Here is a 14,748-nt window from a genome sequence, read left to right as displayed (position 1 = left end):
TGTAAAACAACACTTTGATATTCTTGTCTCGTGTTCTGTGGGTCAGGACCTTGGGCAGGTCACACCCATAAGGCTGTCTCTACTCCCCCACATCTGGGACCTCAGCTGAGTGTATGAAGGTTGTGAAGGGTGTACTGGCTGGGACCAGAGCCACCTGCAGGCCTGCTTGCTCAAATGTTTGGCAGTTGATGCTGGCAGTTGAATGGAACCTCTGTGAGGCTGTTCTTCAAACACCAGCTGTGGCCTCCCCATGGTTTCTGTACGTGGGAGAGCTTGGGCTTCTTTGCAGCATGGCAGCTGGGTTCTGAGACTGAGTGCATGACATCTTCATGTCTTGAATCATAAGTGACCTTTCCAGTGTGCTCTGTCAGTGGAGGCTATCACAAGGTCTCCAACACATGGGAATGAGACATGACTCCTATCACTTTATCAAGGGGAGTATTGAAGTCACTTTGCAAGGAAGGTGGGTGGAAGGAGAGACAGTGTTGTGGCCATATTTACAAAATTCAATCTGTTATATCACCCAAGATCTAGCTCTGTGACCTCTCATTCTTTCCTTGCATTCAGCCAGAAAATTACGTGTCTGTTGTAGCTACCTCCAGCTCATTACTTTTTTTTAATGTTTGTTTTTGATGGAGGACAAGCGGGGGGGGGGGGTAGAGAGAGGGGGACAGAAGATCCAAAGAAGGCTATGCACTGACAGGCTGAGAGCAGCAAGCCCAATGTGGGGCTTGAAGTCATGAACCACAAGATCATGACCTGAGCTGAAGTTGGATGCTCAACTGACTGAGCCACCCACATGCTCCCCTACTACTTTTCAATTAAGTGCAAAAATAAATTCTGTTGAATATGTCATCCCATAGAGTATTGCTTTCCAGCTCCCAGTGATGTCACTGGCAGAGGAGGCAGTGGCCTGGGGTGCTGGGAGTCCTACCAAACTCTATGGCCCCATCCAAGCCTGCCACCTGTTAGTGCTGGGCACCTACACACGCTCCCCTGCCTCCTCATTTTTCAGTTGAAATAGATCATCAGTTTCTTAATATTAGGAAGACGGGCATGGACTGCTTTGAGAACCTGATACCCCTGTAGCTTGGGCCAAACATGTCATCACAACCTATAGGAAGGGTGACTTCAGCATTGCTACCTGTGAATACCATTGCTTTAGAAGACTAGATCCTGCACTGTTCCTTTGGCTGAGAGGTGATATTTTCTTTTCCAACATAGTAAACAGCAGCTATGGAGTGACACTTAAGGATCATTCATACCAAGACTTATTCTTGCAGAAAGAAGGTATTGTGTCCAGTATCTGCATGGTACCAAACATCCATGTAGTAACCATATTGACAGTGGTGGTGATGGTGACCACAGGCAAATGCGCATCTCTCAGGTATCAGGCATCTAGCTTATATGGTTTCATTTGGTCCCTATAACAACTCTCTGTGGTAGGTACTACTGTTACCCCATTTCTGAGGCACAGAAAATTTAGGTTGCTTGTTCAAGGTGTTATCGTTGGTAAGTAGTAGGAGCTGGAGTAAAGCCAGGTAGTCTGCATCCTGCTCTTTGCTGCCATGCTGCTTGCTTATTTTCCCCTACTTTGTTCAGTCTTAGTCTGGTATCTTAGCTTCAGAATGAGCATCCCAGTTCCCTATGACCCGTAATTTCCCACTGCACACCCAACAAGCCTACTCCATGTTTTCCAAGCCATGCACATCCCTCTTTCACTCAGCACCCACCATTGGTGGACTGCACCTGCCCAGGGTGCCATGACCCCGGCTTCACCTACTGTGTGGAGTGACAGTGTCATGGGACCACAATGAAAAAGGTTAAAGTGAGGCCGCCACAGCCCACCAGGCTCTGATCCTCCTTGTTCAGCACCTTAGTGGAGTGCTGTCCTGAGCTGAGCCTGGGACCCTGGGGAAGGCTTTGGTGGCAGTGGGGTGAGAAGAAAGAGAATAGCAAGGAGAGGAACTGGGGATGCCAGTGCTCTGTCCCTGTGATGTGACTCAGCTGACCCACCCAGATCTGCTGTATTACATCTAGGGATGGCACCCAATATCTGTTACTCAGATAGTTTCACTGTGTGGAGGCTGGTTCATGGAGCTGCAGGACCTGTGAGGTCGTTCAGGCCAGTTCATCCCTGGAGGTGTGTTCAGGGGCAGTATGTAAAGACTGGTTATCATCGGACACTGAGTAATACTCCAGAACTTTAGCCAGGCCCTGGTGCCTGGGGCAGATCAGGGATGGGAAGGCCCAGGACAGAGGCCATGGTGATATCAGGAATGAAGGAACAATAAACCCTCCCTCCGTTTACTCATTCACCAAGTGCAATGGGAATGGCAGGTGGTATGACAGGTAGAGAAGGCCTGGGATTCAACATGGAAACCTGGATCCAAAGCCTAATCCCACCCACTTCATCTCTCTGAACTTGAATTTCCTCATCTGTAAATGAGGTGACTATGACCCTTACACAGCTACTGTGTAGAGAACTGTTTTAGATTGAATGTTTATGTCCCCCTAAAATTCATAAGTTAAAGCACTATCCCTCAGTGTGAGATGGAGCTCTTGGTGGGTAATTGGGATTAGATGAGGTCTTGAAGGTGGGGCCCTCATGATGGGGTCAGTGGCCCTAGAAGAAGAGGAAGAGAGAGAGATCTCTCTCTCCACATGGAGAAAGAGCCTGTGGAAAAACCACATGAGCACACGAGAGGAGGCACTGTCTACAAGCCTGGAAGGGAGTCCTCACCATGCTGGTAGTCTGACCTTGGGCCTTCAGCTTTCAGACTATGAGAAAATAAGTTTGTGTTACTTAAGTCACCCTGTGTATGGTATTTTGTTATGGACAACCTGAGCAAACCCACACAGATTTTGGTACCAGGAAGTGGGATGGTGCTCTTACAAATACCTAAAAATGTGGGTGCAGCAGTGGAACCAGGCTGTGGGCTGAGCCTGGGAGAGTTTTGAGGTACATGCTTAATGGACATTACAGGCAGTTCTGGTAAGGGTTCAGAAAGAAGAGAGGAAAGCAGGAGAGAACGAGCTTCTATTTTCTTAGTTCGTAAATAATCATGAACAGAACGCTGATGGAAATATGAATGTTAAGGAAGTGCATCTTGGGTCTCATATGGAAATGAGGAACATGTTATTGGAAACTGGAAGGAGTCCATTTCTTGTTTTAAAGTGGCAAAGAATTTAGCTGAACTGTGTTCTCATGTTCTATAGAAGATAGGACTTTCAAGCCATGATATTGTTGAATAGTTAGTGGAGAGATTAAGCAAAGTTTTGAAGGCCTGGCTCCTGACTGCTTACAGCAAAATGTAAGAGGAAAGAATAAACTGAAGAAGGAATTGTTAACAAAAAAAGAATCAGAACTTGGATATTTGGAAAATTCTTAGTCTATCTATATAGCAGAAACATGAGAGAGCATGTTCTGAGGAGAATGCAAGGGTGAGGCTGAACAATAATTTGATGAAGAGATGATGCCTGTGACTCAGGGAAGTGACCAGCAGTCTCCACAGAGGCCAGGAGTGGAGATGGGACTATCAGCAAGGACACTGCCACTTTGAACAAATGGGGACAGAGCAAGCAGGATGGAATGAAGGGTGGCTCTAGGACTTCTTAGATCCTACAAGCCCGGACCGTGGAGCTATCAGGCTGCAAATATGTGCTATTCTTTGAGGAAAGGGAGGAAGAACCCCTAAGGTGATTCAGAGATCTTTGGGGCCACCACCTCAGTTCCAACATGCAGGTAGCTTCTGACTGAAGCCTTGGAAGTAGGTCTACTAGAGAGGCACTAACCAAACAGGATTATTCTCAAACATCAGGATCCAGTGGGGTTTGTCTTACTAAGTTTTGGACTTGCTTGGGACCTATCGCCCCTTCTCCCCATTACTCCCATTTGGAATGGGAATGTCTATTTTAGGGCTGTGCCACCACTGTGCTTTGGAGGCCCATGGTGTGTCTGGCTTCACAGGCTCCCAGTCAGAGAAGAACCACAGCTCCACTCTCACTTGTGTCTGATTTGGATGATTATTGAGATAAAACTTTGGACTTTAGATTTTGGAGTGGAAGCCTGAATTAATTAAGACTTTGGGGTCATTGGGATGGAATGAATGAACTTTGTACATGAGAAGGATGTGAATTTGGGGGGGGGGTAAGAGCAGAATGTTATGAACTGAACACCTGTGTCCGCTGCCACCCAAATTCATATGATGAACCCCCAAGTGCAGTGGAATTTGGAGATGAGACCTTGGGGAGGTAATTATTAGATGAGGTCATGAGGGTGAGACCCCATGATGGGATTAGTGGCCTTATAAGAAGAGGCATTGCACCTGCAGTGAGGAAAGGCCACATAAGGACTCAGCAAGAAGGTGCCATCCACAGCCAGGATAAGAACCCTCACCAAGAACCTGCCCATGTTGGCACCCCGATCATGGGCTTCCAGCCTCTAGACTATGAGAAAATAAGTTTCTGCTGTTTAAACCACCCAGTCTTTGGTATTTTTTATGTCAGCTTGAGCCAACTAAGGTACATTAAAATTGAAATAGTATACAAAACACCAGGCATATGGTCAGTGCTCTCCTTGTTCATTTGCTTGGCTTTCTGTCCTGCTCAATAAAACAAGTTGTGGGGATGCTGGTGTCATTGCCAATCTGATGAGAAGGAGATAAGAGAGTGAGAGTCAGACCTGTGAAAAGGGGCAGGACCTGCCACATGAACGAGTGATGAATGAAGAGGTTGGGGGAGGATGAGCACAGGCTGCCTTCATTTGCAAGTTTGGAAAAACAGCCCCCATCCAAGTGTGGACATGACAGTCCTGAGTAGCTGGGGTGCCCTCAGGCTGCTGCCCTCTGTAGAGGAGGACAGGGACAAGTGGCACAGTGCCAGGGTACCAGCCTGTACACTGTGCTGAGAGCACAAGCTCCCAGCACCTCTCTCAGACTCACTCCCTCCATCTTTGCCCCTCAGTCCCCTCGGGTCACTTGGCCACTCAACTGGGCACAGGCATGGGGGACATGATCACCTCTGGCTCTCTCTAATCAGGGCTGGGCAGAGGGAGGCTCCCCAGTTCTCCAGCTCAGAACTTCAGGCATCTTTTAATGGTTTTATTCATGTGATTTCAGTCTTAAAAGAATGTCTAGATGAAGTTGCAGATAAAAGACCTAGAGCTCACTTGAGACTTTGGCACTAGAGATGCTTTCACCGCAGAAGAGAGAATTCAAGAGCCAATCCTGTGTCAAAGCTTCCAGCAAGAGAACATTAAGGAGTGAAGCAAGAAACCGAGTCTAGGAGCGTTTGCACCTGAGGCGAGGGGCAGGGTAGGGGGGTGTGGGGGGGGAAGGCGTGGTGCTGGCGGGAAGAATCCAGCAGCTGTGCAGAAAGGCAGGAGAAGGAGCCATAATACAGGGTGGAGGAGCCCAAGAGAGAGCCTTTCTCAATGGGAGATGAGGAATGTCAGTGCCCTGGACAGGTCAGGTTCAGGGTAACAAGGGGCCCAACCGAGGTGGGTTCATAGCTCTAGTCCCCACCTTATTGTCACTGTATTTATTTACTCTGCTGGGAGCTGGAAAGGGTACCTTGTGCTTTGCACCAAGTGAGCTGAGTGAAAAAAACAAGGAAAAACAACATGGTTAGTGTGGTTTTGTTGCTTGCAGCATTCCTGCCCTAGACCAGAGACCAGGGGGTTCCTTCATGTTTGGAGCCTGGGTGCGCTGTTTCAGGGACTGAGAGGGTAGTCTCAGCCTATCATTGCACAAGAGGCTTCCGGAGGATCTGAGACATGTAGCTGGCACTTCAGTCCTATTTGATCTTCCTTTGTGGGTGCATAACCGGATGTGCTGTCGTCATTCCTCTGACCTCAGCCCATGCTACCAGGAAATGAATGCTGGATGAGGGCCAGATGAATGCATGAACAGTGCTGGCATATACCACCACCATAGCTGAGATTCATGACAGCCATTCCTTGTTGAAAGCCTACTATGTGCAGGGCGCTCTGCTAGGTGCTTTACCTGCTGTCCTCATTCAGTCCTCCTATCAGTGCTGAGGGTATTGTCAATATCCCATCCTGAAGAAGCAGCCCAGGAGAGCAAAGCGTTGCCTGTGTCACAAGGGTGGTGGCTAACTGGCAACCCTGTATTTCATCATGATGCAGCCCTCATTAGAGTTCTGTAATCATTGCTGTATGTGTGTACTTCAGTGCCCATCTGTGAAGTGACTTAAACACACAAAAACCTCAACAGTGTATTGCAGGGTGCCTCCCACTTATTGGTGCCATATTGGGATTAGTTCTCAGGGCAAAGCAGTTACAGCTGGCATTAAAATTTGGAATCGAGTCCTGGGTTCAAATCCAGATTGTGCAACTTTCTGGTTGATTACCCTGCATCTGTGGTTTAGAATCTCAGAGACTATGTTTTTCTATTGAGCTGTTTTAAGAACCTAAGAGCTAATTATGTCCAAGACTTAGAACAGTGCCTGGTTCATAGTGAGTTCTCGAGAAAGAATTTGCAGTGTAATTAGTTATATATATAATTATGTTGTCCATTTTGCATATGAGCAGTTAAGTGACTTGTTCAAGATCAGTCAACTGATAAATGACAGTGACACCCAGCTCTATCTGTCTCCAAGGCTGTCATGATGTGGCTGAATATCTGCTTGAAGTTCCTCAGGGAGACAGTATCCTCCACTTCAGGAACTCTTTCTTTCCTGCTGCACTGAACTTGGCTGGTCACCTAAAACCACTTGCCAGGCCCAGCTCCTGAGTATTCTTCTTCTGTTTCTGAGTCTGACAAATTGCTGTGATCACAATGCCTGTGGCTCTGCTTCGAAGGACACAAATCCAACCCCTGCTTTTTCTTCTGTCCATTCAGCTCCCTTTTCAGAGTGCCTAGCATAGTGCCACATGCAGAGCACTGAACTAAGGCTTCACTTAATGGTTTCAATCCTCAGGAAGGGCAAGAGAAGCAGCATGCTGCAGCAGGCATCCCTCCCATCAAAAACAAAAGCTGGAGAAAGCACAATTAGATTGGCATGCTGTTATCTGCTGTTCCCCTTCTTCGTTATTTTCGTGAATCAATTTTCATCTTCAGTCTTTTGTGAGGGCAGCATTTTTGAAGATGTGTTTTAATGTTTAAAATAGCCGATAGCTAAATACACAATTTTTATGTCTCTTTTAATTAGCTTGTTAACTTCTTCCACTTTATTTATGATAGATCTTTAATTCCTCTTCCCTTTCTGAAGACACATTGCATATTTACATTGTTAAAAACCCTTCTCTGCTCTTACAGTAACTGTGTGTTCAGGCATAACCTGAGATGTGCTTTTCCCCATCAAAATTTTAACAGGGCATAGCTTGTAATTACCCTTTCCCCATCTCCAATAGGAAACTTTCCAAACATAAAATTCTAATCAAAAGACTTCTGAGTATAACTTGCTACCTAGGAGCCCATCTCAATATATTAAGATAAGGATGCACCGTGTTCCTTGTTTGACTATCTAGAGGCTCCTTGAAGGCCCCGCACTATTTGTCATGACAAATCCATGCGCATCAGGCCTCTGACCATGTTTTAGTCTCACCAGCTCCTTCCTAAATGTACAGCTTCAGGTCATTGTAACAGCTGTGAGGATTGACACCCCCACTTCTCTGAGCTCTGGCCTTCCCAGAGGCCACATGATTTTCCTGACTGCCCATAGGTTGATGTAGCATCTGAGAATTATTTGACCATCTTCCTAAACTCATTTTGCTTTCTTTATCTGTTGTGTGAGCCAGAGTTTGCCAAGGCCATGCTCACACAGAGCAGGTTCACTGCTGCAGGGCACATATCCCCCACCTCCTGTCTCCAGCTGGTAGGAGTTGGCATCACCTTCCCTTTAAATGCCCTGTGACTGTCACCATCACTGTCTGTTGCCCCACGGTCCCCACTCAGTCCCTTCAACCATGACCGCAAACTGTTTACCTTGCCAATCCAGAGTCACTCACTCCCCTGCTTCGTGCAGCTCCCAGTGTCTGCCAAGCTGACTTTAGACCCCTCAGCTGGCCCTCTCAGCCACCAAAATGTGCTGTCCCGCTTCCTTTCTCATCTCACAGGCACACCTCACCCCTCCTTTTGCCTCACACCTTCTGATCCCTCAGCCAGACCAAATCACCCACCAGTCCACCCCCATCATTGTATCCAATCTGCCCAAGCCTCGAGGCCACCCCTACTGTTCCGTCTTATAAGACAATCTTCTCCATAAGCTAATAACAAAAATTCTCTCTGGTTCATCACATCACTAGATGTGAACTATTATGTTCAAAGCAATAGGTTGCAGTTTTTTCCTTTATTATGTTCCCCCTCTTAAACTAAAAAGAAATACACATTTGACTTAATGACTCAAATATGAAAGTGTCTCACAAAAGCCCAGATCCTCCTTCCTATGCCTGATCATCCCTGTTAATAACTGATATTAACAGTCTGGAGGAATATCTCTATGCTTTTCTCAGAGAGTCTTCAGATGCTCCCAGGTCACTGAGTGTTGACACAAGATCTGAACATGACCCATGACCTATGACCATTGTTGCCTGGATCTCAGTTCATGCAAATGCAGAGTGAAAATGTGTGATTATGTTTGATCTTTTGTTCTCAAAGGTAAAGAGTTCTCAACTGCCCCTTTGACTTTGAACAGAGCATGTACTCATCCACGGGCACAAACATTTGGGGATTTTTCAGGCTGAGGTTTTTCCAGATTATCAGGGCTAAGCAATCAATTCTGAGTCTATGTGCTACCCACCGTATGTAGTCCAGTGTTCTGTGTGTGCCCGACCAGTGATTGTAAATGTTGCCCTAAGCAAAAAAGAGTTAAGAAGGTAAGTCTGTTTGAGAGGAACTGTGGCCACCTTCTTTAGCATACATTAACAAAGGAGACAACCTGATTAAAAAAAAATGTGGCACAATAGGTCACGTTTACATGTTTACTTCATTCTAATGAAATGAATTGTATCTCTGAAAATTTTAACATCACATTTATAAATCAAATTTATAAAAGCCCTTGGCTTCTTATAATTTCACAGAGAATTTTCCATAATTTTGGTTGACTCTTAACTCCCCGCAGTTCTTAATTTAAGCTTTAGATTTCTTTTTCCTTTTGCCAAGTTTTTACATTGATGTTCTATAAAACAATGAAGGCCCCTAGGGAGACCCCTATTTTTATGATAACAGAAAAACTATTATTCTATTATGTAAAATGTTTTATAGTTTTCCTATAATGAATGAACACCTTCAAATATGTCTCTTTTTTTAATATTAGGTTACCAAATGGTTCTTTTAAAGTAAGGTATGACAAGGGGCGCCTGGGTGGCGCAGTCGGTTGAGCGTCCAACTTCAGCCAGGTCACGATCTCGCGGTCCGTGAGTTCGAGCCCCGCGTCAGGCTCTGGGCTGATGGCTCAGAGCCTGGAGCCTGTTTCCGATTCTGTGTCTCCCTCTCTCTCTGCCCCTCCCCCGTTCATGCTCTGTCTCTCTCTGTCCCACAAATAAATAAACGTTGAAAAAAAAATTTTTAAAAATAAAAAATAAAAAAATAAAGTAAGGTATGACTTTATTTTAGTGTGTGTGTATATATATGTGTTTGTGTTTGTGTGTGTGTGTGTGTGTACACACAATTTTTTTTAATGTTTATTTTTGAGAGAGAGACAGAGACAGAACATGAGCAGGGGAGAGAAAGAGAGAGAAGGAGACACAGAATCTGAAGCAGGCTCCAGGCTCCTGGCTGTCAGCATAGAGCCCAATGCAGGGCTCGAACTCACCAACCATGAGATCCTGACCTGAGCCAAAGTCGGATGCTTAACTGACTGAGCCACCCAGGCACTGCATCACACATACGTTTTTTAATGTAACTCATAAGCTCTTCTCTAACATGACTGTGCTCTGTTTATATGCTGAGGGAGGCTTTTCAAAAGTACTTGTGTATCTTGAGAGCCAGCACTTCTGTAATAGCCTCATCTGGTGCCTGCAGTCCTTGGCTTGAGCCTCTGCCTGATGTGACCTGCCTTGCTTGCTGAACCTCTACTCATTCACTAGCCCTTGCCACTCAAAGTACAACTGGGGAGGCCGACCCCACCTGGGAGCTGGTGGACAGCTCAGACCCTCAGATCAGAATCAGCACATCAATCCACACCAATATTCCAAAACACAGCGTTAAAACCCATGCAAGTCCCCTGGACTGGGAATTTAGTAGGTGCTCAGTGAACCTATTTCCTTGTTTTGTCACCTTCCCATGCAGCTGGTCCCTTCTCTGGGTTTTTACAGCACTATCTGTAGTCTTCTGAAATCATTAACAGGTTGACACATGACCGTTGGCTTATAATTGATCCCTTCCTGGGTTCTGGATCAGAATCACTTTTTTTGCCCCCATATCAGACCTGCTGAATTAGAATCTTTGAGAGTGGGGCTAACATTTACATTCTATCCAACTCTCTGGTTGGTTCTTTGTACCTAAAGTTGGAGAGCCAAGAGACCCTGTGTTGGCCTGTGGAGATCTCTGAGGGTTAACAGTGACACAACTGCCTCAGGTGGAAGTGAAATGGATTTTATTCCTTTAACAAAAATGTACTGTGAGCTAACTAGGTTGTAGGTGTTTTGCAAAAACCTAAAAATAGCACATCATATAAACACATCATAAAAACAGCCACACAATCAAGTATTTGTAACATGCATTCATAGTTTAAAAAGCACTCTTCCATTTGTCATCTTAACAACTTGGTGTCGGTGGAATCAGGACTCAGAGCTAGGTATTCATGCACCAGCCTGGGCTGCCCCTGTGCTCCTATCCTGTTCCGTTGACAGAGGAAGAGGAGGCAGGCAGCAAGGGCAGGTTGTCTGCATGGGGAGCTGTGAACGGCCTCACAGAGGACAAGCAGTAAGTAGCTTATCACTCATTTGGGGAGAAGACAGAAGATGAGAGGGAGGCAGGCATTTTGTTCCCACAGTTCAGACTGGAGGACCCCCACAAGGCTGAAATGGCTGCACCATGGCCATTCAGAGCAACCTAGGGATGGAAAGTGACCCTCCTCAGGAGAGGGGAATTTAGGCCACAGATGGAGACAGCAGAATGCTGACACAAAGTTGTGTAGGAAAGCAGTGACTCCTCTAAAACATACCTAAAATGAGCTCCAAAAATATAAAGGGGATACCATTCTCTGCATCTCACTGGGCTCATAAAAGTCCCTAATTTAGTCCTGGTCCCTGGAGAAACCCCAACAAACCCATCGTTCTTTGATAAACTTTTAGCCCACATTAACCCGAAATTGTATCCTCTAAAACCTCTTATTGTCCAATGGTGTTGCCCCTAAATTGATTGGTGAGCCTTTTCCCACCACCTTCAAAGTGCCCATTAGCTGATTCTAACATACATCACCCAGAATAGGGCAGCCACCAGGGGAAGGGCTTGGAATATCTACATCCATATTGCATGAATTCTGTGTGCATGATAGTTCACCAAATTTCACAGCAACTTGTAGTAACTGGATCCTGAAGGCATTAGCAGAATTCTGTCATGGACAGCAAAGGAGAGGGTATTCCAGTCATGACATAAGTATTTGCCAAAGTCAAATTAAGAAAGTGATCAGTCATACTTAATCCTGGAAAACTGAGACAGGAAAATTATCCATCACATTCATGCACCTCTTTCCAAACCACAGCTAAGGCTGGATTTCCATGCAAACATGCTAAGCAGACCAGTGGCTTTATCTTCCCCTCACAACACACCCTACTGTGGCACAGCCTGTGGCTCCAGGGCTTTCTGTCCTGTGTCTTGCAACAGAGTGTTTGTTGATCAGACCTCTTCTTTGCTCATGAGGCAGGACACCACCATATGGACCACAAGAGCTGTCATGCTGGCTGACAACTGGGCCCTGGTCAGTTCCTTTTATCTTTTTAACCTGCTGGGATGTCCCAAGAAGGGCCATGGTTTCACTCCTGAAACTTCTTTTTTTTTTTTACATTTATTTAATTTTTGAGAGACAGAGACAGAGCACTAGTCGAGAGGGACAGAGAGAGAGGGAGACACAGAATCCGAAGCAGGCTCCAGGCTCTGAGCTGTCAGCACAGAGCCCGACGTGGGTCTCAAACCCACAAACCATGAGATCATGACCTGAGCCGAAGTCAGACGCTCAACTGACTGAGCCACCCAGGCGCCCTTTACCCCTGAAACTTCTAACAGGAGGCTCCCTACCTGCCCTGGGCACGTCCTCATTCTATCTCCTTCCACCTTTAATTCATATGTAGAAGAGGCCAGGGACACTAGCTCTGAATATAGGTGAGGTAGGTGGATATGGTGCAGCCAACACTTGTCCCAGGGGCATGGGGACAGTCACTCTGAAAACGCTTTCCCACATGGAGCCCCTTTGACCGGGACACTGGCCACATCTTGCACGCAGGTGCTCCCCCACTGGGCACGTGCACCCTGACTTATGGATTGTTGGCAGGACCAGCCGACACTCCAGCATCATGGCCCAGAGGGGCTGTCCCTGCACTGTCAAATTGCTCCACACATGTTTGCTGGCCGAGTGTCCAGGCTTCACACTCTGGTTCCAGAAGACTACATGGCCTGATGCCAGGGCTGGCCTGCACCCTTCCCTATGATCTCTATGAGCTAGGCCCAGCCCAAGATGGCAGCAGCAAAGGCAGGTCAACCCACAGCCCTTCAGGGACTACAGACTATGCCAGGCAGTGGCTCCTGTCCCCTCAGGGCTTTGGCTGGGCTGCAGATCCATTTCACGCCATGCATAATTTTATGTAAGTGCATATGCTTATGTATGTATACAATTCTTGAAGTTGTACAGTCTCCAGCTTCACCATCCCATTGGATTAATAACTGGAATTTGAGAATTTGATAGCATGTAGCTTTTGTGATACTCGACTTGCATTCTGTGCATCTGGGTGTTTAGTTTGGGTGTACACATGGCTCCCTAGACTCATTGGGCAGGCTCATCCTTCCGGAGCCCCCAGAGGGCCGTGAACCATCAGACACCACCCCTCACGCCTACACTGTGTCCTCCTACCTCTAGTGCCCTCCCCTTCATGGTCTCAGGTTAGGAGACTGTCATCATGAGGAACCAGACACACACTGCCACCCACCAGCACCTCTCAATGGCAGTGGCCTCAGGAGCCCCAGCTACTTGGGAGACAGGGATCCCTCTGAGCCAGATATGTGGTGCCCCCTCATGGCCAAACTAGTGAAACTCTCCTAAGTGTGTCACAGAACTCCTTTATGGATGTTGAAGCAGGACAGAGCTAGGAAACATAAACAGAGAGGGTTGCCCTTTGCTGCATTACCCCACACCAACCTGCTCCCCACCAGCCTGGGGCTCACCCATGCCAGAAATTCCTCACTATGGACAGTCTTCAGAACATCTACTTCCCTTCTTTCTGTCAATATCAGTGCTAACAGTATAGGAAAAAAAACATGGACTTGTTCATACTAAAGTGTTATTGACTTAGTTTAAGCATATGCATATCCCTAATATGTGAATTTTAAGAAGATTTCAGCATCAGTGTGGTGATGCTGAAATCATCCCCCAGTAGCCTCTAACCCTGCAGACAGGAAGGTGAGAAGAGGATGTCTGCCTTCTATCCACCTCAGGGTCTACTAAGCCCTGTGACCAAAGCAGACTCTTTGATAGGCATCACTGACTCAGTGGCTATACTTTCAGACTTCCGTGTGCTGCCATTGTTTTACACCATGTGCCCTGCCACCTAATTTCCATTGAACATTAAAAAACTGAACTCTATTAAAGCCATAAAAATGGTCAGATTCCAAGGCAAGCGTGTTGTTCTAAAAGCACCTCTGCATGTACACACTTTCTCTTTCACAAACAACTCTCTAGATAGCAATGTTTCTCATGTTTCCTTATGTGCTTCAGTGTAATCAGCACATGCTGAGAGGCTGAGGTGCCCCTTCACTGACAGTGATATGCAGAATTCAGAGCAAACATGGTGGCTGGTCCAGGCCACCCAAGGACACTGCCTGGATCTTTTCTTTCTCCAGGTCTGTGTTGCCACCCCAACCTGGCTCTCATTTACATATTGAGAGTCTGCTTTGAGCTCCCAGGATGTGAGACTAAGGAGAGAAGCTCCTTCAGGGCCAAGAGAGTACTAAATGGGGCCTCTGATGAAGACCCTATACTGGTCGTGCCTGCCACTGGTGTGGGGTGTGTGGTGGGGAGTCCTCCATGAGAACTGGGAGTGAACTATGGAGCAGGAGAGGTGTCTACACATCCTAGTAGGAGAGCGTATCGATAGCCTCATGATTATAAGGGCAGATTCTTCTGATTATCTCATTAGTTTTGTATGTAAGGAGCCACGACCTGAATGTTGTCATATCCTGTAATAGCTCTCTTAAGATAAGGAAGCCACCTACTGAGTGAAGCAGTTTTATCAGGGTGTTTCCCATTGACAGAATTCAGGGCATGAGGAGAAGTTGCCCCCATGGGGGGCTGCTTCAGCTCTGAGACCTCAGCTCGGGTCCTCCCTGCCTGCAAATGACTTTCTTGGGGAATATATGTGATGCACACATGTGCTCGCGCGCACACACACACTGCAGGTTTCTTGTGTGGTATAAATAATTTTGTGCCAGAAAAGTTTGAATACAGTGTTGCCCAGTTTCCAAATGAAGCTGTGTCTAGGATACATGACCTTTGCTTCTATAAACCCAGTGGGGGTTGAGGAAGCTAATCTCAGCCTGATGTAAAATAATTAAACACTTCTCCCAGGTAAAG

The 14,748-nt window shown here is 46.5% G+C and overlaps 1 protein-coding gene across 1 annotated transcript in view; it reads left to right on the top strand.

The window, feature by feature from the left end:
- SH3RF3 (SH3 domain containing ring finger 3) overlaps nucleotides 1-14,748 on the top strand; it is a 368,418-nt gene that overhangs the window by 343,349 nt on the left and 10,321 nt on the right. The gene's annotated exons all lie outside the window — the stretch shown is intronic.

The sequence above is a fragment of the Lynx rufus genome, unplaced genomic scaffold (genome assembly GCF_022079265.1).
Source record: "Lynx rufus isolate CCGP_SWC_20201006 ecotype Redwood Valley unplaced genomic scaffold, mLynRuf1.p SCAF_8, whole genome shotgun sequence".
NCBI lineage: Eukaryota > Metazoa > Chordata > Mammalia > Carnivora > Felidae > Lynx > Lynx rufus.
This window is presented reverse-complemented; position numbering and strand designations above follow the sequence as displayed.